Source organism: Lynx canadensis, chromosome B1 (assembly GCF_007474595.2).
Source record: "Lynx canadensis isolate LIC74 chromosome B1, mLynCan4.pri.v2, whole genome shotgun sequence".
Classification (NCBI taxonomy): domain Eukaryota; kingdom Metazoa; phylum Chordata; class Mammalia; order Carnivora; family Felidae; genus Lynx; species Lynx canadensis.
The window spans coordinates 66,592,986-66,616,367 of record NC_044306.2 but is presented as its reverse complement, the minus strand read 5'-3'; the positions used below and the strand labels follow the sequence as shown (position 1 = coordinate 66,616,367).

Below are 23,382 nucleotides of genomic sequence, written 5' to 3'. Positions count from 1 at the left end.
AGCTTTGTCACAGAGTGCTTTCAAGAAAACTGGAGAAAGCTGTTTCCACTCTCCAAGCTTCAATTTCCAAATATACAGAACGGGGTTGAAAACATTTGCTCACTTTATGTCACAAGTAGATCTGAGGAGAAAATGAAAATAAAATGATGTTTCGGAAAGCACTTTGTAAATTACAGTAAAATAGGACATATGACCCTTTTAATGGTAAGGAATTAAAAGTTTGTATATTAGCACATCTAATTTTGCATGCATTGAAGGTTTCCAAATGGGAGGTAAACATGTTAAAGTAACAATCAATATTATAATTACTTTTAGCAGTTCATTCCAACATCACCAATCAGTATAGTTTTCATACAGTTGGTAAAATTAAGATGTTCTGAAGTTCTTTTATAAATGCAGCTGTATATTCTTCTGTTTGGAAGGACTGTTTCTCTCACGGTTCCTTTTCTTTGGTCTACAAAGTCTCAGATAGCTTCGTTGTTCGGATGATAATTTCACATTTAGAGGAAAATGGTAAAGAAAAGCGTAACTGAGAATAAAGCGATACTTCCTCATTTGAGATTTTCTACACGTTTCTAAACTCATCAAAAAGGATGAAGTAAAAAGTCATAACTAAGAATCTTAAATAATTAGGATATATTCTTTTTTTTTCAACGTTTATTTATTTTTGGGACAGAGAGAGACAGAGCATGAACGGGGGAGGGGCAGAGAGAGAGGGAGACACAGAATCGAAACAGGCTCCAGGCTCTGAGCCATCAGCCCAGAGCCTGACGCGGGGCTCGAACTCACAGACCGCGAGATCGTGACCTGGCTGAAGTCGGACGCTTAACCGACTGCGCCACCCAGGCGCCTCTAGGATATATTCTTTAAAAACATTTTTTACCTCATGTTAACATCTGTAGGAGAAAAACCACATGTGATATACTAATAGAAAATGTCATATGAGAGTTTTAAATTTTATATCAAAAAAGAATATATGATTGCCTATGCAGTCTTGTCTCTTGCCATCAGGCTCACAGAGGCCTCTTTTGATTTCTTTCCAGCAGTCCAGAATCCTTTCCACCCTATAGTGCTCACACCTATTGCTTAGTGCACACCTTCCAGAACATCTCCTATATGTCCTTGAGATATTACACTAAATCTCCTGTTGGATAACATAAATGAAGTCCCCTCTGTATAATCTATCATATTACTCTATACTTTTTATTCTTAACTTTTGGTACAATTGCTATTAGCTTTTAAGTTTTATGTGACTATTTTTAATGATCTATCTCCATAGTCTTATCCACGAAGGCAGGTAGCATGTAGTTCACTACATGTCTTCAGCATGTAGCACCATGCCTGGCATATGGGAAGAGTGCAATAGACATTTGAGTGTGTTAATAAAATAAATCAATAATAATTTCTCTTTTTCAAATTTCCCAAGCATTTAGTTGGAAAATTATTTATTATAAACAACATTTTAAAGTCTATATCATGCTGAAAATAAGTTTATTTTACCTTTCATTAGACTTTTTATTAAGTGGTAGATCATTAAGTGTTGCTATTTAGATTTATTAGATAAAATTATGCTGCAGCATTCCGGTTTTAAACCCAACAAATATACTTAAACCTTAAATTATTTATTTCATTGGATTCCAGAGCATTTTATTTATTATTTATTTATTTATTTATTTAAGAGAAAGCGAGAGAGTGTGAGCAGGGGAGGGGCCAGAGGGAGAGAGAGAATCATAGGCAGTCTCCATGTCCAGCACAGAGCCCCACGTAATGCTTCATCTTACAACCGTGAGATCATGACCTGAGCTGAAATAAAGAGTTGGCCGCTTAATTGACTGAGCCACCCAGGCACCCCTCCACAGCAAATATTTTGTTTAAAGATGGTTATCAAAATTAAATTCAATCCTGATACGTCATGTGGCTAGTTTGCTGGATTGAATTAGGTCAAGCTATTAAGAACAGTGACTGGTCTAATATTTTTTCCTACTTACAAGTTACTAAGTAGGTCTGCTCGAGTTCTGTGAATGCTGGCGGAAGACATGAGATTCCTGGGTCAGTGACAAAAGTCTTCCTTATTTGTAGTGCAGCAAGCAGCATGAGCTTCACACTTTTATCAGTTCCCCTTGCCCCGTCAGCCTTATGGGAATGATGCAAAGCAGCCCGGGTGAATGCTGCACATAGTAAGCAAGCCCAAACTCTGTTTTGGAGGGAGACACTATTTCCATTTTCAAGGACTGTACTCTACACAAATACCCTTACAAACATAGTCCTGAACAAAAACTGTCAGTGCCTCTGTTCAAAAGACATGCAAAAATGTTTAACACTCAACGGAAAATTGTTTTTTAATGTAGTCCTCATTTAATGGAAATCTTGCAGTTTATACTTTGAAATAATCACTTTATTCATTTTATCAGAGCAGTACATGTGTCAGAAAACTTTTATTTCCATACGTATATTTAAGCACACTAAATATGACACCAATTAAAGCGTATACTGGCTTGTTGAAACTCTTCTCACTAATAAAAAATAGATAATACGCAGCCATAGAAATGTTGAATGTTGGCTTTCTTTCTTTTGGATTATATTTCTAGAGCCAATCATGTTGCACATTTGTAAAATGCTCCGTTGCATGTGTAAGGGTTACATATGCTCTAATCACAGAACTACGGTTTTGTTATAGAATGCTTAAGCTGGCAGAAGTGATAAAGATGAGATAGAGGTGTACATCATGTAATAACATCAAATATAATATCTCTTTTACTTTCCCAACGTATGCTGCTGGCCTCAGAAGAAAACTGATTCTATCCCTGCTTCAGCCCAATTTTGCTTTAAATTTGAGAAATTTGAGGTGATCTCATGGCTGAAGTCAGTAAATGCAATCCAGGTTTGCAAAATCTAGAAAGGACTGCTTTAAACAAGAGAGTGGGGGAGGATCATTTCAGTGGGGATAGCACATCACCCCTGCCATGGAAACCTAAATTCAAAATCAAATGATGAGGGGTTGAAATTGAAAATGAAGATTCTGCCACAAATTTCATTCTTGAAATGACAAGGCAGCTTCTTTGTAGTGATATGAAATTACTAACTTAAATCAACTTCTTCCATAATTTATTTCATTTATATTTTGGTTGTGGATGAAGTTTCTCTGTAGATTTTATGTGCTATAGTTTTTGCATGGCAATTTCAGGTGCAGATATAATGAAAAATTGACTATCTATTTTCTATAGCCCCTTTTCTCATTCATAAGACAAAATAACCAACATAATTAAATTTTAAATTATGAAAGAAATACATAAAATTACTTGTAAGATAACTCAATTCAGTATATTTATTCCATCAAGGAATAAATGGACACAGAAGATCTGAATAATTTGCCCAAGGTCATAGAGTAGGTGAGGTCAAGAGATGAAAAAAATATAAACATAACTTCCTAGATCAATTATTTAAGTCATCGTCTTAAGGCTTTCTTTGCAATTTAATCATTAATACTATATGAAGAAAACTGAAATATCTTTTTCTTCTATTCTTTTCTTTTTTTTTTTTTTTTTTTTTAGACCTTTGCCTGAAATAGAATATATGAAAGCCATTATAACAAATCTTCTAAGTGAAGACCATCTGTTTGGACTAGAAGGAAAATATAGATAAAAGTCTTCCAGTGTGACATCAATGGGTTAATGGGTCCCAAGTGAGAGTTGGGGGCCACTCACAGTGTTAACTTGAGAATAATGCTTTGGACTAGAGAAGCCATTTTGGCCAGGTGTGGCAGGCTTTTAGCCAAAGATGAAGAATCAGCAGACACACCTTTAGATCAAATTATGAGAGCAGAGCTATAGCAGAAACAGAGACAATGGAGGAGGGGTGTCCAGAACTCTTGGGGATACCATGCCCATTCCAAGATGCTTCTGAAGCCAGGATAGGAGAAGTGGCATTCAAACACTAGAAGGTAAATATATTTTCCTAGATATCTCTAGAACTATTAAGGTGGGATGCCTGGTGAAAATGGGACAAAGGTACATAAACCTGGTGCTGGCAAAGCAGTTTTGAGTATAAATGGAAGAGACTATGTGCTAAACAGTGTGGGGAGCCTCATGTGGATCACCTTTTCCATACTGACAAGATTCCTGGGTGGTGGGCAAGATGAGCCTCATTTTACAGAAGAAAAAACTAAGGCTAAGAGTGGTGAATTCCCATTGCTAGGAAGTAGCAGGGCCCAAAGTTTGAGCCAACCTTGGTTGGTGGGCTTGTTTCTTTTTCATAAGGTGCTTAGCTACAGCCAGGTACCTGCTTTTGGAAGCCTAGTGGATACAATAAAAGGAGCAAGAAACAGAAGTAACATTGTGAGAGAATTTGCCACAGACCTGAGCTGATACACAAGGAGGGGGTGGCTTCCTGATACAACTGGAAAAATAGGCACAAAATAGGCACAAAGTGGGTGGACAGTCCAGTTACTCAGCTGTGGTTGGGACAATGGGTGAGAAGAGAAACATTTGAGGGATTCTCAGGTTCTCAGCCTGAATGTGGATGTTTGGATTTCCTAGTCATCAAGGAAGAAGGAAGAGAAGTGATTTTCCATTTCTTCTCAGCACCAGTGAAGCATTTACTGGTTGAGTAGGTGGGGGAGAGGCTGGAGAGGGGTGTGAAGAGAAAGCATATTTTTTTCTTCAGTGGCCAGCGGAAGGCAGCCACAGCGCAGCACCACTCCTTGGCACTGGGGTAGCCAGATCTCCTACCTCCCAGGGAGCAACATAGGATGTGGAGGGCTGGTTGAGGCACCGACCAGGTCCTGCATGCAGCCACCACTCCCACATGAGTCTGAGGACATTCTGACATGTCTCAGTAGTTATCATACAGTATGGTGTGCCTTTCCATTAAGGTGTGGACTTCACGAGGGCAGGATTGTATCTTTTTTAAAAGCTATGGTCTTAGGTCAGATTTACCTATGAATATACTCTGAGGATCATTTGGGAATGTTCTCAGGAGCAATACCTGTTAGAACATGAGGGAAAGGATGAATGGTGATGGGATTAGAACAGAGGCCATGGGGAGCTTGGAGTGTGGCTGGATACAGGCTCATGACATGACATGTCCAGGAGCAGGACATATCTATTTCTATTTCTTTAAATGTATTTTTAAAATATTTTAAAAGATCTTTATAAAAGATTAAAAGTAAGTATGTAGTAAGTATGTAACTTACTACATACACTCTTATGATAACTGTAGCCTTTATCACTAATTAGCTAAGAATTAGCAATATGTTATATGTTTTTGTTTATAAATGAATTTTTTATCCTTTGTAAATATTCATGAAACACTCACTAGGGAATATACGGTATTCAAGGTCCTCTGTATACCAAAGTGTACCAACTAACCAAGAAATTGCCATCAGGAAGCTTAATTACAGTGAGGACAATACAACAGTAAATACAGACAAGAACTAATTTCTTAGCGCAAAATTATGGAAAAAAAATTTAGGGTAGAAAAGTTATTTTGGATGGAATGGTCATATAAGGCCTCTCTGCCAGGGCATATCTTACTAACGAAACTATAAGCTTGAAAAGGAACCAGCCATGGGAAGGGCCAGAAAGAAAAGGGAGATGCTCAAGCTCAAAGCCCCAAAGGCCAGAGCCATTGGCGTTAAATCTGTGAATATCACAGCACTTACTTCAGGCTGGATGAGTTCATCTGGAGAAAAGAGAAGGGGGTTAAATCTGGCCGTGCCAAAATCTATAGATTGTTAGTGAAGGACGAGTTGGCAAACAAGAAGACTCAAGATCCTCCAGAAGCACAAAAATAAAACCAGCAATGTGCCAAGAGAGAAAGCCAAGAGAGAAAAGAGATTCCTCACATTGTGTGCCTTCTAATAATTAACAACTTTTTTTTAGCGTTTATTTATTTATTTTTGAGAGAGAGAGAGAGAGAGAGAGAGAGAGCACAAGCGCGCGAGGGGCAGAGAGAGAGGGAGACACAGAATCCAAAGCAGGCTCCAGACTCTGAACTGTCAGCACAGAGCCCGACTCACAAACCATGAGATCATAACCTGAGCCGAAGTTGGACACTTAACCAATTGATCCACCCAGGCGACCCTAATAATTAACAACTTCTAATGCAGAACTTCAATTAATTGCCAAACATGAAAATAAAATAAATAAAAATAAAAAAACAAAGTATAACTTCAATATTACTTTAGAATAAAGGAAAAGCAATAAAATAATAGATACATAAAAGTAATTTGAATAATAACTTGAAATATTGTATTCATATTATTAAAAGAAGATGTTTTATGCCTACTACTTTCAGGATAATAAATAGTACATCATTCAATAACACAGTAATCAAAGAACAAGGATTTATTTCACGGTATTCATTAGTGTGTTTTTTCACTAAAGGAAAATAAAATCAGTGGCATTTTATAAGGCTAGAATAGTCAGCTTTCTCTATTTTGCCCTTTACCAGAACCAGTGTATGATCAGGATGAATGAATTTGGTGCTTGAAATCCACACTATTGTGTTCTACCATTGTGATATTCATTAGCGCCCGCTGCCACATTAACATAAACTTGTGATATGATTTTCTAGATTCTTTTAACAACAATAAAAGTTCACACAGTTCACTTGGACTTTGGAAGTAGGGAAGACACAATATCTTTATCAGGGCATTACTTCAATGAAGGCATATAAGGCTATGAAGCTTCAGAGGGAATTTCTGCTTGTGAACTGAAAAACTGGTAAACAGTGCTGTAGGGGTCTGTTTCTGTAGGGAAAGGTATTGAAGTAGAATCTATTCTAAAAGCAAGAATTATGTGATGAAGACAAATCCCATACCTCTTTTTGTCTCAGAATTACCATCTACAAAATGGGAATGTTAGTGATAATCTTATAATATTAATGATGTTACAAGGTTCAATGATTCTATTTGTAAAATATACCGACAAATGTGTCTGCAACACTGCAATTGTAACATAAATATCTATTATTGGTGTTCTGTTATTATAATCTTAAGTAGTTTAACAATTCTACCTTATGACTGAATACTGAAATTCAGAAAAGCCTGGAGCTAAAAAAGGTACTAACAAATCCTTTTTTTTCTTTTTTCCCTTTTTTTTAGTATTTTTAAATTTTATTTTAGACAGAGAGAGCACACACAAGTGGGGAGAAAAGGCAGAGGGAGAGAGGAGAGAGAGAGAATCTTAAGCAGGTTCCATTCACAGCGTGGAGCCCAACGCAGAGTTTGATCTCACGACCCTGGCGTTCATGACCTGAGCCGAAACCAAGAGTTAGACACTCAGCTGGCTGAGCCACCCATGCACCCTGGTACTAACAAATCTTTAACCAAGCCTGAAGGAAACTGTATCTATTGAACTCAAAATATAATCATAGAATTTCTTATAAACTAAAACTAATTATGTGACAATTCACAGTAGTGCATCTAGTGTAATGCTCTCAAAACTTAACATGGTGGCCTAATCATATAAGTGCTCATAGGATGCTGATGCTGATGAAGAAGAAGGCCCCGAGACAGAAAGACTACAGAGTAGAGCAGGAAAACAGGGGGACCAGAAGGCAAAATCCCTGATAATGTCTTCAAATATTATCCAGTTTAAGAAAACATACAAGTAAATCCATATGCAATAACCTTTATCTGCATTTCAAAAATATTCATCTGAGTTTTCCTTTAAAGAACACATTCCTTCAGCATCTTTTAAATGAAAAATTAAAAGTTTTGTTTCATATGTAACTTTTCCGGAACATATATTGTCTGTGAACTAACAATGTATGTAGAGAATACATACATTTAAGTCTGAAGAGAATAAATACAATTAAGTCTGATGGTCATGTTTAAAATAGTCATTTTCTGTGAAGACTTTGAATTGAAACAAACATAAAATATGCAAAACATGAACTCCTAATGTAGCTCAATTATATTTCATATATCATCGACCAATTAATCAAATGAGTTTTATGTTTATTTTGTTATTTAATCCTTATTACATTCCCAAATTCTTCTTATGTTTAAAGAAGGAAAATAGTTGAGTGCTTAAATTTAAAATATAGTATTGGCTTATACACAATAATTGCTATTTAAAAAACTCTTGCTTACAATTTATTTGAACTCCTTAAAGTGGGAGTTTCACAGTGTGGTTTTTTATATTAGATAGGGCTAATATTTTCTGTGATATCTTGACATTCTTATTTAGTAATTATCTTATCTCAGAATTATACAAAATCAAGTTAATAAAATTAGTATAAATTTAAAGCTTAATTATTCTGTATGGATTCTGATAAACTTTCCAGTCTTATTCCAGTATGAACCAAATGATCTGATGTTGAACAATTATGTGATCCTGAGAAAGCTGGGCTCCTTGAATTTCAGTTTCCTTATCTTTAAAAAAATTTGTTTAGCATTTATTTATTATTGAGAGACAGAACATGAGCATGGGAGGGGCAGAGAGAGGGGGAGACACAGAAACCAAAGCAGACTACAGGCTCTGAGCTGTCAGCACAGATCCCGTTGTGGGGCTCCAATTCAGGATCATGACCTGAGCCGAAGTTGGTCACTTAACTGACTGAACCACCCAGGCACCACCAGTTTCCTTATCGTTTAAAATAAGATTAGTATAACTGAATTTATTTGATTAAATAAGTTTAGATCGGCAAATCTTCTAGTATACTATCCATCACAAAATAGACATTAGTTAAAGTAGAAGTTTAAAGAAGTAATTTAGCAGAGTGACAAGAGCAAGGATTTTGAAATCAGAACCTTGGAAAGGACTTGAATTCCATTCTCTACTCTTGGATTCCATTTCACAAGTCAACTGGCTTCACTAATTAGTAAGAATAAAAATGTTTATGTTGCATAATACAAGCACATGAAGTTTCTGGTAAATTGCAAGTAATCACAATCATTGTCATTTATGACTGTATTCCAACAACTTATTCTCATTAATAAACCTTTTACCTATACTCTGATAGCAAACCATTTCTATATTGCACGCAGTATACAATACACTATATTTAAAATAAGTTTATTCCCAGAGACTATGTATTCACAGTCACTCCAAATTCACCAACACCTCTTCATCATCCAATGGTTGACAATCTCAAAAATATGGGAGTAAAAGAGAACTTCAATTTAAATATAGGATTGCAATCAGGTGTCCATTACTATCTGTTATGGAACCTCAATTAAAGAGATTCATTGAGATAATAGAAATTGTAACCAATCAACAAGATGAAATGATCATGTAGAACAAATAAAGGGGAGAATCTTCCTGAATAATTAGGAGTCCATATAATCCTTTCTTCCAGATTTATACACAAAGGCTATATTATATACAAAAAAAAATCAAATGTTGTAATTATATCTAAGGTAAAAAGATTCTGATTTTTTGCCTCTTTATAAAATATCAAAATCTTTAAACATAAAAAATATTTAGAATCATACAATACTCTTGTTATCTTATAAAAATATTATTAATTTTTCATTATAAGCACATCAATCCATGTAGCATGGAAAGAAATCTAAAAATATGTAAAAATGGGATTTAATTCCCCTCATTAGATCAAATAAACATCATAACGAAATGGTACAAATATTCTCCATCTCTTCAGTGCTCCTATATTTATAATATCAGTGTACTTCCAATACCATCAACATTTTCCATAATCATGTGTATAGAAACTTTTTACTAGGCTATTATAGCAATACATTTTTTTAAACTGTAGCATGCATAGCTTTCCTTCTGTCAAAATTATTTTATTAAGCCACCTTTTAAAATTGTTTGGATTGGGGCGCCTGGGTGGCTCAGTCGGTTAAGCGGCCGACTGCGGCTCAGGTCACGATCTCGCAGTCCGTGAGTTCGAGCCCCGCGTCGGGCTCTGTGCTGACAGCTCAGAGCCTGGAGCCTGTTTCAGATTCTGTGTCTCCCTCTCTCTGACCCTCCCCCATTCATGCTCTGTCTCTCTCTGTCTCAAAAATAAATAAACGTTAAAAAAAATTAAAAAAAAAATAAAATTGTTTGGATTATATCTGCTACTCAGCAACCATATTCTCTTACTTCTGGTAATTGGACTTTTAAAAGAGCAACAATTCTCTTTCACCCTTTCTTTTTTTTTTCTTTTTTTACTAAGTATATCTTCAGATTTTGTTACTTTATTGTTTGAAAAATGGAAATAATTGTGCTAAACACTTCACAAACCTAATATCGTGTGTGAAAAGTGTACCATCCTCACTTTACAATGAAGAAAGAGGCTCCAAATCTCCTCAGCCTAGAGAAGACATCTAGTTAAAGGCAGAGAAGGACTTCATAATGGTAGAGCCCAGCCTTCACACAGCTCCTTATGGCATGTCATGCATTGCCGTAGCTCAATACTTAAATCATGGTTAGGAACAAAATGCAACTTTACCACTGTGATATTTTCGTTTTTCACTTATTATTTTATAAGTATTATTAATGCGGATTGGTGTTTCTGAGTATTTCCATAATTTGCTTCTTTCAACTTTTTTAAATTCAATCCTCAGGGGATAAACCCCAAGGTTGTATCTGTGAAGCCCATGTTGAGATCTCTACATATTCATTACGTCATTCTTGTGTGGGGCCATGCTAATCTTCTCTGTTTCATTTCAATTTTAGTACATGTGCTGCCCAAGGGAGCACTCTACATATTCATCACTGTTTAAAATTTATGTAGTTTGCAGGGAAAAGCATACATTAGGAATATGTATAAACAAGTTTAAGTTTAAAAACTGTAACTATTTTATTTGTTTTATATTTAAGATAGGTCACCTGATTTTTGAGATATCTAGTTTGTATTATTATAGTCCAACAACACTCTTACAGGAAATTATTTTGATTTTTGTTGTCGTGGAAGTTGGTACTAGACAAGCATGTGGCTAGATAAACAGGGGCCAGAATGGTTTGGGCTACTACCAATCTAACCAAAGCTATATTCATTTAATGGATTTCTTGACACAGTGTTCATGTTTTTTTTTCCCCTGAAGCCTCAAGTCTCACTCAAGAAACTACCATGATAGGCATAGAAACTTTTTACCTACTTTATAGAGAAGATGTATGAGCTCTTGTATGTTCTCTCCTCTCTTATTTAAAATATACTCTTGTTTTTTTTAATGTAATCTGCATATCATTTGTATCAAAGTCTCAATGAGTGCTTGTTTAAAAATACAGATTACTTTTTCCAGCCCAGCTAATTACTAGATCTTGAGAAGGAATAAAGCACTTCACAATGAAATTCTCCCAGAGATGATTTTTAACATAAAATAATTTTTAAGACACACTTAACATACTTTTGTCTTTTTGCCTTTCTTAGTGAAAAAGTAAATAAATAAAGTTCCCCTACATTTCTAAGAAGGAAATATTTACTTTTCTTAAACATATTATCTCACATATTCCTTTTGTCACTCTTTGCAAAATGTCCTGCTTTATCCCCAGTCCTAATTTAGTTAAAAGCCATTATTTATTGGCTTATGTAACGTTCATGTTAAGCCCTTTCTATCATGGCATTATTTGATCTAGAAGTAAAAGTTAAAAATTAGCCAAAAGATTTGGTTTTGTAAGTGAGATATCAGCAATTTTGTTAGCACTTCCTCCTCCACTTTTTTTGTCTGTGTGACTAAAATGTGTACATGATGTCCAAAGTGCAACCACCATCACAAAGGAAGGCACAGAATGAGGGATGGAGGAGCCCAGGTCCCGAGGCCGCAGCTGATCAACCATTCCATCTCCAGCCTGTCCAATTTTGACATGAGTTATGAAAGACAAACACATCCTTACTTATTTAAGCCACTGTTTTTTGAGTTTTATCTTACTTGTATTCATATTCAACTCCTAGTTAAGACTATGTATAGATATGATCAGGAACAATTTCAACTTTATTTTTTAATTGTTTTGATCACAATGTTGTTCAGGAATTTCCATTGCCCTACCCTTACTCCATTTTCCCAGATATTTTGTTAATATCAAAGTTAGTACCTGGAAATTCTACCTTTGGGTAAAAAATGGATCCTGGATATCATTGGATGTCATGAATATCTGGCATTTGTTGTTTCTACACCTCTATTCTGATTTTTATATGATATATTCATTTTCAGGCTGACTATATCCACATAATGGCTCCCATAATAGAATTTCTCAGGATGTGACCCCAGAAGTATATCCTTATAAATCTAAGCAGAGCAGAAAGAGCTCAAAAAATCTATCCATTCATCCAAAACTTGGGATTGATATTGACTACATGTTTTGGTTTTGGTGACTACGGTGTTATATGTGCCCCATCTGGAACTAAGGATGAGGTCATCTTCATCCAGACCCATGGACACAGAGTCATGGAGAGACGGTTATCTAAGAAGATAAAGAAATTCTGGGCTGGCAAAATTAAAAACAAAGAAACAAACAAAAAAAAACCCAACACTTTCCACTCTACTACTGCCTTACTTTTTACATTTTATATTTGCCTGGAATGCTACAATATCTATTTTTTTCTTAAGCACCCTGTTTTCAATACTTCAGTTGCATTCTTTAACCAACTATTTCTTCCTACATCTAAATCCCTTTAATATCTTCCATTGAACTATGCTTGTATACGAGAAACTGAGCAGAACTTTCCACTACTGCCTAAGGCAAGAGAGTTTGGAATTTGAGTCTAGTCATATAGTCTGCCTACTAGAAAAAGAAAAAACACAAACACAAAAACAAAACAAAAAAAAAAATGATCCCTCTTCAGAAAAAGAAAAAAGAATCCACAGTGTTCATAACATATTGTTCTTACTATACACTATCCAATTAAAAATAAACCACACAAGCAAATTGAAAAACAGGACCAAACTCAAGAGAAAAAAAAATCTGTCAATAAAAGCTAATACTTAGATGACTGAGCTATTGCATTAAGTAAATAAGGAGTTTACATAGGATACTATAAATAGGATCAAAGATTCAAAGAAAAAAAAGGAATGACAAAAAAAATCTTGAGGCATGTGGGTGGCTCAGCCAGTTAAGCATCCAACTCTTGATCTCAGCTCAGGTCACGATCTTACAGTTGAGGAGACACAGCCCATGTGTTAACTCAATCAACAAGACATGACAGAAGCTGTATAGCTCTACATCTCCCAAAAATTGTTTTTATTGTCAAAATCTTTTCCCACCAAGAAAGTTCATATTTTAGAAGTTTTCAATGGTAAATCCTAGACAGACTAAGGAATGAACTAATATGCCAATCTTACAAACACTTCCACAAGTACAGAAGAAAGCACCTCTCAACATATTTTATGAGCTCAGAAAAAATTTGATGTCACAACATGAGAAAAACATTGCTAAATAGAATATTATAGCATTTCATAAATAGAGACAAAACTTTTAAAATGTTAGTATTGGAAAACAGCAATATATGTAAATGATAATACATAAAAAGATAATATAGTATGAACAAATAGAGTTATTCCAGGAATGAAAAGTTAGTCTAAACCTTAAAAACTAAATACCATAATCTACTATGTTATCAGAATAGCATGATCACGTTAATAAATGAAGAAAAAAAACACTGGACAATTTTCAACTCTCATTAATAATAAAATTCTCTGAATACCAGGAACAGAAAATAACTACCTCAATCTGATAAACGATATCTTGGTCATCACAATAAATCATGCCCAATTTGCTTTATCCAGGAAACCAAGGTTGGTGCATATTATAAAATTCAACTTCCAGTAAAAGATTAAAAGAGAAAATTCGTAAGACCATCCCAATAACTGCTGAAAAAAATAACATTTGATAGAAAAGAATCTTTGATGATAACATTTTTAGGACATTCAGAATAAAATAAACTTCCTTTATCTGCTAACAGGTATTCAAAATGTCTAGAGCAAACATCCTATTTAAGGGTCAGACCCTTAAAGCTTCCTTTTGAGACTTGAAGAAGAGAAAAATTCCCATTATCATCATTTTCACTCAACATTTTAATGGAGTTTCTAAAAGGTGCAGTAAGTCAAGGAAAAGGAATAAAAGCAGAGACAGGAAAGATGTATTCACAGAAGTAAGGACAAAATTATGAATTTTCAATAAAGTGTCAAGTGAAAATACATATAACATACTTGTGTCTTCAACATGCGAAATATTATTTATATCAACACTTAAACATTTATTTTTTTAATTTATGAATAGATTTTTGAGAAATAAAGAAAGCCTCAGTTCCATTCTAACTTTATTTCTAGAGTTTCTTGATAGACTCACAGAAATATCAAGCATCACAAGGGGTGGTGGCAGTTAAAATTATATGTAGATACACATACACAGACACAGACACACACCCAGTTGTATTTGAGATTATATCTGGAACTCATCCTTGACAATAGGAATTTTCTCAACTTTTTGGCCCATGTTTCATTTCATAAGATATTGACTCCAATTAGAAATTATGATATTAATGAATACCATTCCTGTCTCATTCTCAAGTGTACTAACAATGACAAAAACATTAGAAGGTGAATTTTTATTTATTTTTTATTTTTTATTTATCACTACAAACATGCTTTCATTCCAATTATTCCATTTTTATTTCAACATTTATGTGGTATTAAATTAAATACATGACTACCAAATGACCATATATTTAAAAAATTGAAATCTGAGGGATGCCTGGGTGGCTCAGTCGGTTAAGCTTCTGACTCTTGATTTTGCCTAAGTATATGATTCCACAGTTTGTGAGTCAAACCTTATGTCAAGTTCTGCACTGATAGCACAGAACCTGCTTGGGATTCTCTTCTTTCCTCTCTCTTTCTGCCCCTCCCCTGTTTGTGCATTCTCTCTCTCAAAATAAATAAGTAAACATTTTTTAAAAATTTAAATCTAAAATATTGTATCTAGACTCTTTATAAAATATATTATGCTTATTGCTCATTAAGATTATTTATAGCTTTTATATTAGTTAAATGAAATCCTTGTTTGTCAGGATATGTCAGTTATGTTAGCAACAAAACCATTTCCTGTGTAATTTTTCACAATAGTTTACTTTAAATTAGTTTTAGGTTCACATGAGATACTCTTAAATGCAGAGAACAAACTGAGGGCTGATGGGGGTGGGGAGTTGGGAGAGTGGGCAAAATGGGTGATGGACATTAAAGAGGGCATTTGTTAGGATGAGCACTGGGTGTCATATGTAAGTGATGAACCACAGGAATCTTCCTAAAGCCAAGATTACAGTGTATGTTAACTAACTTGACAATAAATAAAAAGTAAAATAAAATAAAATAAAATAAAATAAAATAAAATAAAATAAAATAAAATGATAAATTAGTTTTAGGTTCAGCTTTGTGTATGTGTGTGTGTGTGTGTGTGTGTGTGTGTGAGATATGGTTTATAAACAAAATAATAAAATGATGGTATTACATTTCATATCCCAAATGACTGATTTCTGGCATGATATATTTCAAGTCAATGATAGATATCTACTTATTTCTGTTAAAGAAGGCTATCACTTTTCTTCATTAAGTGGAACCTCTAAGAGCAGATTTGTGCAGAATATCTTGTACCCTTTGCTTGGAGAGCTTTTATTTAATGTATTTGAGATATTGGATGTGGTAAAACTCTCAAGGACTTGCTTATACATCTCAAATTTATTATTTCTCTTTAATTAAATTCACATAAGCTCTTAGGCAATTACATTTGCAAGAGAAATTTTTAAGTGATGAGAAAGATTACAGGGGGGGATATAGAAAAGCGAAATTTTCCAATACTGATTACATACTATTTTACATAAGACAAAAGCAGTGGGGAAGATAAATGCTTACTCATAAGAGATAAGATAGTTATTACCAATTAATAAAATGCATTTGAAGCAATTACTAAAGGATAACAGCAGTAACTCCATTCATATTTTGAATTTCCCCTGTCTGCCAAATTGAAGTGTGGACCTCTACTCCATAAGTTACTGCGCTAAATTTGATTTCCCCCTTTTTTATATTAATAGGGCTACATATTAAGTTTTGAAAGCCTAAAGGACTTTCAATTTTGAAATCCAGAAATAAGCACTTTTATTTTGTTATTTTAATTTTTCTCTTCATGTATATTTCCACATATTTAAAATTTGTTTTAAAGATTGAAAATCAAGATATCTTCTGATATAAATATTTAAAGAATAGAGGAGAAGAGCCAGGATGGCAGAACAGCATGGAAGTTTTTTGTGTGTTTCACCCCCATGAAATACAGCCAGACCAACACTAAACCATCCTACACACCTAGAAAACTGATTGGAGGATTAACAAAACAATCTGCACAACCTTAACCACTGATTTCAGCAGGTACATGGCATGGAGAGGTGAACATGGGGAGAGACAAGCAGGCGGCGGGCAGGGAGCTGCTTTTGCAGGCGGAGAGGATGGAGACTGGGGAAGGGAGTGAGAATACAGGAAAAGCACGCCTCCCCAAAAGCAGCTGGAGAGAAAGTGGAAAATTGGAAACAGCTGCAGGGACTAAACTAAAACAGGAGAAAGGAGAAAGGAGAGGGTTTTAATTCCATTAAGACTGTAAACAAGTGGAGTGCAGAGTCTTTAACTCTGCAGCTCGATACCTTGTGGTGCTCTGGTGGGAAGGGCGAATCTCCAGGAACAGAGTGGGGTCCAGGAGGTTCTCGGGCCACACAGGAAGAAGCGGTTCCACTGTTGGAAGGACATTTGGTAGAGACTGTTGAAGCTACCTGGTCCCAGCAGACCCCAGAAGGTGGCAACATTTGCTGGTGCTGGAACAAGGTCATTAAGGGTGAAGCGTGGTGCCAGATGTGTGTTGTGATTTTTCATAATCCCTGAAAAACTGCTGCTACACTACTTGCAAACTTTTTCTGGGGCAGACTGGCACCTGGCCACAGTCTTGAGACACCAGCAGCAGCAGGGTCCAGCAAGCATTCCTGGGTGCAGCTGGCATTCGGCCATTGCTTGGTGAGACCCTTCCTCAGAGGGGTGGAACAGGTCAAAGCTGCAGTCCTTCAGAAGTAAGGGGCCAGAGAATACAGGCACATCTGAGACAAAACTCGGGAGAGAGGTAGTGCCTGGGGCTTGGTCACAGACAGTGAAGAAAAAGCGGGGAGTGGACAAAAGCTGAAGACAGAAAATGGGTGCCCTATTGCTGATCATGGAGAACAGGGTTCCCATACTAAAGACTGGGTAGCTGGGTGACGCCATTTTCACCACTCCTGCGCATGCACATACACACCTATGAGTGCCACAACAATCCACTCCAGTAGGCTAGCAGCACCATCTAGTGGAGAGTGGATCCCTTACACTGAGCCCTGCCCACCAGGGCCAACCTCGCTCTTCAAGAACACAAGTCTCACCGCCTACTTAGTTTATGGACTATAAAGCGCTTCATAGTCTGACTTCTACAGGAAAATGAAGTAATTTCAGTTATATTTCAATCTGTGAGCAGGTCCATCTATTCAATTGTCTTTCTTTTTTTTTTCTCTTTTACAATACTTTCCTTTTCTTGAATACAGAAAGAGAAAAAATTCATTTTTATTTTGAATTTTTATTAAAAATATTTTTCTTTAATTTTTTATACTATATTCTTTACTTTTGTGTAAATTTTTTATAATTCTATTTTACTCCCATCATCTCATTTTAGACTACTTCAGTGTATTCATTTTTTCAAATTCTCAAATGATTTCCTTTTTTCCCCTAAACCAGACCTGCAAGAAATTTTAAGGGGGACTCTCTGAGGGGAGAAAAGATGAAAAAAAAAAATATATATATATATAGAGAGAGAGAGAAATAAATAAATAAATACCAAAAGCAGCAACGACTAGAAAGGACCAAAGAACACCACCAGAAACTCCCAACTCTACAAGCATCATAATGGCAATAAATTCATATATTACAGTACTCACTCTAAATGTCAGTGGACTCAATGCTCCAATCAAAAGACATACAGCAACAGAATGGATAAGAAAACAAGATCCATCTATATGCTGTTTACAAGAGACCCACTTTAGACCTAAAGACACCTTCAGATTGAAAATAAGGGGATGGAGAACTATCTATCATGCTAATGGTCAATAAAAGAAAGCCGGAGTAGCCATACTTATATCAGACAATCTAGACTTTAAAATAAAGACTGTAACAAGAGATGAAGAAGGGCATTATATCATAATCAAGGAGTCTATCCACCAAGACGACCTAATAATTGTCAACATTTATGCACCAAATGTGAGAGCACCCAAATATATTAATCAATTAATCACAAACTAAAGAAACTCATCGATAGTAATACCATAATAGTAGGAGACTTCAACACCCCACTCACATCAATGGACAGATTATCTAATCAAAGTATCAACAAGCAAACAATGGCTTTGAATGACATATTGGACCAGATGGACTTAACAGTTATATTCAGAACATTTCATCCTAAAGTAGCAGAATATACATTCTTCTCCAGTGCACATGGAACGTTCTCCAGAATAGACCATGTACTGGGACATAAATCAGCCCTAAGTAAGTATAAAAAGGTTGAGATCATACCATGCATAGTTTCAGACCACAATGCTATGAAACTTGAAATCAACCACAAGAAAAAATTTGGAAAGGTAACAAATACTTGGAGACTGAAGAACATCCTAGTAAAGAATGAGTGGGCTAACCAAGCAGTTAAAGAGGAAATTAAAAAGTATATGGAAGTCAATGAAAATGATAACACCACAACCCCAAACCTCTGGGACACAGCAAAGGCGGTCAAGAGGAAAGTATATAGCAATCCAGTCCTTCCTAAAGAAGGAAGAAAGATCTCAGATACACAATCTAACCTTATGTCTTAAGGAGTTGGAAAAAGAACAGCAAATAAAACCCAAAACCAGCAGAAGACAGGAAATAATAAAGATTATAGCAGAAATTAATGCTATCAAAACCAAAAAAAAAAAACAAAAAAACAAAAACAGTAGAACATATCAATGAAACCAGAAGTTGGTTGTTTGAAAGAATTAACAAAATTGATAAACCACTAGCCAGTTTGATCAAAAAGAAGAAGGACCCAAATAAATAAAATTCAGAATGAAAGAGGAGAGATCACAACCAACACAGCAGAAATAAAAACAATAATAAGAGAATATTATGAGCAATTATATGCCAATAAAATTGGCAATCTTGAAGAAATGGACAAATTCCTAGAAACATATACACTACCAAAACTGAAATAGGAAGATATAGAAAATTTGAACAGACCCATAACCAGTAAGGAAATCGTTTAGTAATAAAAAATCTTCCAAAAAACAAGAGTCCGAGGCCAGATGGCTTTCCAGGGGATTTCTACCAAACATTTAAGGAAGCGTGAACACCTATTCTCTTGAAGCTGTTCCAAAAAATAGAAACGGAAGGAAAACTTCCAAACTCTTTCTATGAAGTCAGCATTACCTTGACTCCAAAACCAGACAGAGACCCCACTAAGAAGGAAAACTATGAACCAATTTCCCTGATGAACATGGATGCAAAAATCCTCAGCAAGATATTAGCCAATTGGCTCCAACAATACATTAAAAAAATTATTCACCATCACCAAGTGGGATTTATACCTGGGATGCAGGGCTGGTTCAATATCCGAAAAACAATTAATATGATTCATCACATCAATAAATGAAAAGACAAGAACCATATGATCCTCTCAATAGATGCAGAGAAAGCATTTGACAAAATACAGCATCCTTTCTTGATAAAAACCCTCAAGAAAGTAGAGCTAGAAGGAGCATACATCGAGATCATAAAAGCCACGTATGAATGACCCAATGCTAATATCATCCTCAATGGTGAAAAACTGAGAACTTTTCCCCTAAGGTCAGGAACAAGACAGGGATGTCCACTCTTGACACTGTTATTTAACATAGTATTGGAAGTCTTAGCCTCTGCAATCAGACAACACAAAGAAATAAAAGGCATCCAAATTGGCCAAGAGGAGGTCAAACTTTCACTCTTCACAGATGACATGATACTCTATATGGAAAACCGTAAAGATTCCACCAAAAAACTGCTAGAATTGATTCATGAATTCAGCAAAGTTGCAGGATATAAATCAATGCACAGAAATCAGCTGCATTCTTATACACCAATAATGAAACGACAGAAAGAGAAATCAAGGAATTGATCACACTTACAGTTGCACAAAAAAAAAAAATACCTAGGAATAAATCTAACCAAAGAGGTGAAAAATCTATATGCTGAAAACTATAGAAAGCTTAAGAAAGAAATTGAAAAAGTCACCAAAAAAGGAAAAAGATTCCATGCTCCTGATAGGAAGAACAAATCTTGTTAAAATGTTGATACTACCCAAAGTAATATACATATTCAATGCAATCCCTATCAAAATAACACCAGCATTCTTCACAGAACTAGAAAAAATAATTCTAAAATTTGTATGGAACCAGAAAAGACCTGGAATAGTCAAAGCAATCTTGAAAAAGAAAGCCAAAGTAGGAGGCATCACAATCCCAGACTTCAAGCTATACTACAAAGCTGTAATCATCAAGACAGTATGGTACTGGCACAAGAACAGACACTCAGATCAATGGAACATAATGGAGATCCCAGAAATGGACCCACAAACATATGGCCAACTATTCTTCGACAAAGCAGGAGAGAACATCCAATGGAATAAAGACAGTCTTTTCAGCAAATGGTGCTGGGAAAACTGGACAGTGACATGCAGAAGAATGAACCTGGATCACTTTCTTACACCACACACAAAAATAAACTCAAAATGGATGAAAGACCTAAATGTAAGACAGGAAGCCATCAAAATCCTCGAGGAGAAAGCAGGCAAAAACCTCCTTGATCTTGGCCGCAGCAACTTCTTACTCAATACGTCTCTGGAGGCAAGGGAAACAAAAGCAAAAAGTAACTACTGGGACCTCATCAAAATAAAAAGCTTCTGCATAGCGAAGGAAAACTATCAGCAAAACTAAGAGGCAACCGACAGAATTGGAGAGGATATTTCCAGATGACATATCAGATAAAGGGTTAGTATCCAAAATCTATAAAGAACTTATCAAACTCAACACCCAGTAAAACAAATAATCCAGTGAAGAAATGGGCAAAAGACATGAATAGACACTTCTCCAAAGAAGATATCCAGATGGCCAACCGACACATGAAAAAATGCTCAACATCACTCATCATGAGGGAAATACAAATCAAAACCACAATGAGATGCCACCTTACACCTGTCAGAATGGCTAACATTAACAACTCAGGCAACAACAGATGTTGTCAAGGATGCAGAGAAAGAGTATCTCCTTTGCATTGTTGGTGGGAATGCAAGCTGGTGCAGCCACTCTGGAAAATAGTGTGGAGGTTCCTGAAAACACTAAAATAGAACTACCCTATGACCCAACAATTGCACTATTAGGCATTTATCCAAGGAATACAGGTGTGCTGTTTCAAAGGGACACATGCACCCCATGTTTATAGCAGCACTATCAACAATAGCCAAAGTATGGAAAGAGCCCAAATGTCCATCAATGGATGAATGGATAAAGAAGATGTGGTATATATATGTATATATATATATATACATACATACACACACACACACACACACACACACACACACACACAATGGAGTATTACTCAGCAATCAAAAAGAATGAAATCTTGCCATTTTTAACTACATGGAATGAACTGGAGAGTATTATGCTAAGTGAAACTAGCCAATCAGAGAAAGACAAATATCATATGACTTCACTCATATGAGGACTTTAAGAGACAAAACAGATGAACATAAGGGAGGGGAAACAAAAATAATATAAAAACAGGGAGGGAGACAAAACAGAAGAGACTCACGAATATGGAGAACAAACTGAGGCTTACTGGAGGGTTGTGGGAGGGGGGGATGGGCTAAATGGGTAAGGGGTACTAAGGAATCTACTCCTGAAATCATTGTTGCACTATATGATAACTAAATTTGATGTAAATTTAAAAAAAATAAAAAATAAAACAAGGTAAACAAATTATATAGAGAGAGTAATTTCCTATCTGCTAATAAAGCTACAGAAATTGGCTACAAAAATAAAGAAAGAAAGAATAATTAGAAAGCATGCAAAATTATGTACACTTCAAATTTGATGATTTTATAATGTATTTTTTTCATTCTCATGTAGATACTTATTAAAAGCTGCTTAACAATGTGAGTAGAGCTACAGATTTATAGCAATATTGTATATATTGTATTATATCTATTATTTTGTTAGTGTTGTTGTTTACCCCCTTTTTTTTACTTCTTTTTTTAGAAATACTTTTTATTTTTATTTTTTCCCCACATTTTTATTTACATTCCAGTTAGTTAACAAACAGTGTAATACTACTTTCAGGTGTACAATATAGTGATTCAACACTTCCACACAACACCTGGTGCTCATCAAAACAAGTGCCCACCTTACTCCCATCTGCTACATCACCCATCCCCCTGCCCACCTCCTCTCTGATAACCATCAGTTTGTTCTCTATAGTTAAGATGTCTACTGTTTTTTAACCACAGCACATTAAAAACTTTTATTCTTCAATGTAAGTTAATTACTTTTTGTGTGCTCATTACCTTAAAGTGTTTATATATATATGTGTGTTTATATATATATATATATATATACACACACACACATATATAATATATAAGTATATAATATTATATATATGTGTGTGTGTATATATATCTGTATATATATACAGATACATACGTGTATATATACGTGTATATATAATCTGTATCAGTTTCTGTTCTGTAGATTGAGTTTGTACATATCTGTTGTGTACAAAATTGAATTCCAATCCTATACAGAAGTCTGATGCAGTCTAGATTGGACAAGACAGAGAAGCCCATGTTGTGGTGAATAACACGTAAGCTGTGTGGGGCCTCTTTGGCCAGAATCACAGCCGCTACAGTTGGAGCCATGTTAGGAAACACCAGTTTGTCATTCTAACTCTACTTTGTCAATAGCATGCGCTATTTTTCATTAATGGGACAGCAGAATAAAATATTCATCATATGGGAATGACAGCCTTCAAAAAGTTCTTTTTAATCATATGCAAATTGAAGTCTTAATAAGTTGACCATTTTTCCATATTTACCAGTTTTTAATAGCAGTATTTCACAATAATTTTAGGAAGTGTGCTTTTATCAGGTACCTTTGTGCCAATATTGACCCTCAGAATCTTAATTGTTAATTAAATTGAATTAATTTTTGATAATTCACCATGTTCATATCTATTACTATAGTAACTTAAGGCATAAATCATGTATAACCAGATAATTTTCCACATGATAACTTGGGGTAATATCGAAATATTTTTCTGGAATATTAAAATGGATTTGATTAAAATAATACCATTTCTATTCTATATGTAATAAAACA

The 23,382-nt window shown here is 35.2% G+C and overlaps 1 protein-coding gene and 1 non-coding gene across 2 annotated transcripts in view; both read right to left on the bottom strand.

The window, feature by feature from the left end:
- FSTL5 (follistatin like 5) overlaps positions 1 to 23,382 on the bottom strand; it is a 774,595-nt gene that overhangs the window by 208,961 nt on the left and 542,252 nt on the right.
- LOC115513173 lies at positions 10,544 to 10,652 on the bottom strand. Its single transcript, XR_003968596.1, has one exon. It is a non-coding gene; the product is annotated as a U6 spliceosomal RNA (small nuclear RNA).